At 56.1% G+C, this 3,254-nt stretch overlaps 1 long non-coding RNA gene across 1 annotated transcript; it reads left to right on the forward strand.

Moving 5' to 3' along the window:
- The first annotated feature begins 673 nt into the window (after positions 1-673).
- LOC138922456 (uncharacterized) lies at positions 674-2,752 on the forward strand. Its single transcript, XR_011435543.1, has 2 exons — positions 674-1,775; positions 2,551-2,752. It is a non-coding gene; the product is annotated as an uncharacterized lncRNA (long non-coding RNA).
- The last annotated feature ends 502 nt before the right edge of the window (positions 2,753-3,254 follow it).

The following is a 3,254-nucleotide window of genomic DNA, read 5'->3' on the forward strand; positions in this document are numbered from 1 at the left end:
GTGGTGGTGGTGGTGGGGGGCCTTGGGCCTTGGGGGTCTCCGCTGGACCTCCAGGAAGTCAGCTTTTGTGGAGTCCCGTGAGTCCTTCCAGGGAGGGAGGCATCCAACCCGAGGGTGGTCTGGAGGGCCCCACTCCCGCCACTCCCGGGGGCTGGGGCGGGGGGCGGGGTGGGGGCTGCGGCCACGTTCCTGTTCATTCACACAGAATCCGGGGCATGAATGTTCTTAGCAGCTCTGTTCCACACAGACCCACACTGGAAACCACACAGACGTCCTGCAAGTCCCATCCCTTGCTCATGTCGCCGGGGCTCCGGAGGAGGGCCACTCTGTAAAAGCGGCCGCCAGATGGCGCCCAACAACCGGCGCGGAGGGGTCAGCGGGAGGGAACCGGGTCACCGGCCAGCGAGAGTGCACAGCCTGAGCCCACCGCCGGGTCAGGTCTCTCTCTGTCTACCTCTGTCTCTGTCTCTCTGTCTCTCTGTCTCTGACTCTGTCTCTCTCTCTCTTTCTCTCTGGGCCCGCTTGGGGCGGCCGGGAGGTCACCACGCCAGGCCCCAGGGTGTCCACCTCGGAGCTCCCAGGCAGCACAGGGCAACCCTGGGCGCAGAAGGAGGTCTTGGAAAATCGGCGGGGAGGGGGGTGGGGTGGGTGGGCTTGCCAGGAAGGGGACAGACTCCCCACGTGACTCCTGGGCCGGGCCGGGGCTGCCGGCTGGCTGACGCGGACAGAGGGTGGAAAAGTCCCCGGAGATGCCACGGGGCAGGCCGGGGCTGCCGGCCCCCGATTCCCGGAGCGGCCCGAGCACTTCCCGGGTCCCGGGAGGACTTAGAAAATCAGGGCGGGGTGGGGGGTGGGGGTCGCTGTCAAACCGAAACCATGCACGTCATCAGAGAAGGACCGTGACGACGGAGGAATTGTCCGCAGTCTGTCAGGAATTGTGTGCAGCCTGTCACTTCCGGCCCAGAGGGTCTTTCTAAGGCAGACGGACAGACAGAGCCCACAAGTCGTAGAGGAAAGGACCGAGCCGCTTGGCCGCTGAAAAGTTTACAAGACAAAACGGGTCTCCCTCCGCACGGGGCCACAGCAAAGCCCAAAGACGACACACGGGGGGAGCATGGGTGCAGATTCACGTGTGGTGATAAGAATATGGATTTCAGCAGGGCTTCCCGTCCTCATCAACAAGCAGAAGCACCCAAATGGTGCGGGTTGGGGGCAGAGACCTCACAGCCATTCCCTCCACAAATCGAGTTCCCCGGGACATCCTCACAGCGCCGTGCTGTGAGTGTGTGTGGGTGTTTAAAATGGGGTAAATGTGGACGTGGAACTGCTCCGTGAAACCAAAATAACAACAGTCGTAGATCTTCTTTGGTCATTTAGAAAATTCTTCCCCCCCCCCCCCAGCGGTGCACGTATTTCCCTTCCAAAAAAGAAGAACGGGAAAGGAGATGTTAAAGGCAAGCAGAGAGAGGAAAACTGTTGCAAAACAAAAGCTGAGCTCCCGTCCGAGGGAGGCCTCCTCCGTTAGAGGCCTAGGAAATCATTCTGACAAAATGGAGGATCTCTGTCTTTGGTGTCGATTCCCTCAGAGGTCAAGAGAAACCTTTTCCAATGTCTTTATCAGGAGGAGACTAGAAGTTAGAGAAAAGTATCCTTTCGAGAGCGAGAAAAACCAATTCTGATTTTGCATCAGCTTCCCTCCGATCTTGAAACTCATTGACTTGATTCCATTCTGTCGATGGAAATAATCCGGAACCAATCTATCCGTGAAAATCGGGGTGAGTTTATTCTGACCTAAGATGTAAGGACTGTGGCCCGGGGCCTTTCTTCCTGAAGGAAGAAAGGGCGCCCGGGAAGTGGGGTGTACAGAGTGCTTCTAGACCCCCAGAGAGGACGTTTCACATAGGATCGAAAGGTCCCTTGGACGATAGTCGCGACACTGCTCTGTCAGCACAGCGATCGACAGACACTGCTGGGTGGCAGGTCTGTTGTCTGGGCCTGGGTGGTCACAGGTGAGCCGGATGGTCAAAGGTGAGCGCAACCATCCGTTCCTAGCCTAAGGAAAGATGCCTCTCCTTAAGGAAAGGCCCGAGCACGGGGAAGCTGCTCCTTTCCCTTAAGGGCATTGGTTCTTGCCGTAGGAAATGTTTAAAGCAGATCTACGATGCGATGCGTGCTCGACGGCCACGTCAGGCCCTTTTGGAAAAACACTGTCAGGCCGAATTAGGCCGACACCCAATGGCTTCCTCATAGACTCCAATAGATCCTATCGCTCGCCATTTCTATCTGTCCACTCGTTCCAATTTTAGGCCACTTGACCACGAACAGACCTTTTTCTCAGATTTTTTTCCCCGTGATCACCTTTTCACAGACAAAACGATCTTTACTTTTTAGGCCCTCTTGCCTGAAGGCAGCCATCTCACTTTCCTTGAACACAAAGATGTTTCCCATATTCACTTTTAGTGGCTTTTTGTTTTGTTTTGTGTTGTTTTGTTTTGAGGACGATGAGCCCTGAGCTAACTGCTGCCAATCCTCCTCTTTTTGCCGAGGAAGGCTGGCCCTGAGCTAACCTCCGTGCCCATCTTCCTCTACTTCATATGTGGGACGCCTACCACCACGTGGCTCGCCCAGCGGTGCCACGTCCACCCCCGGGATCCGAACCGGCGAACCCCGGGCCGGCGAAGTGGAACAGGCACACTTAACCAGCGCGCCACTGGGCCGGCCTAGTGGCTTTCATCGCATTCGTTAAGTAGAATTTTTAACCCTCACGAACCTTAATTTTGGTGAAAACTAAGAAGTCAGCAATTAGGAACTGTCCTTCCCATGAGCAGTCTGTCGCTTGGCCAATTTCTAAACACTTGGCCACTTTTAGAAACATGGGATTTCATAGGTTTATCTCTTCCTTCGCTTTATTTGATTTCATCTCACTTTAGTGTTTGGGTGAGGAAGATCGGCCCTCACAGAGCTGACGCCTGTTGCCAATCTTCCTCTTCTTTCTGCTTGAGGGAGAGCGGGCCCGAGGTAACACCTGCGCCCCACTTCCTTGATCTTGCGGACGGGATGCCACCACAGCCCGGTGTGAGGAGCGGTGGAGGTCCACGCCCGGGATCTGAACCCGAGGACCCCAGGCTGCCGAAGCTGAGTGCAGGAGCTTAACCACTATGCCGCCGGGCCGCCGTCCCCTGTCAAAGCTTTTAATAAAGCACGAGACGTGTTCCTCGATAGACCCAAACGTCTTTTCGTTTCCGTATCCTCAC

This window comes from Equus caballus, unplaced genomic scaffold (assembly GCF_041296265.1).
Source record: "Equus caballus isolate H_3958 breed thoroughbred unplaced genomic scaffold, TB-T2T haplotype2-0000894, whole genome shotgun sequence".
NCBI classification, from domain to species: Eukaryota; Metazoa; Chordata; class Mammalia; order Perissodactyla; family Equidae; genus Equus; species Equus caballus.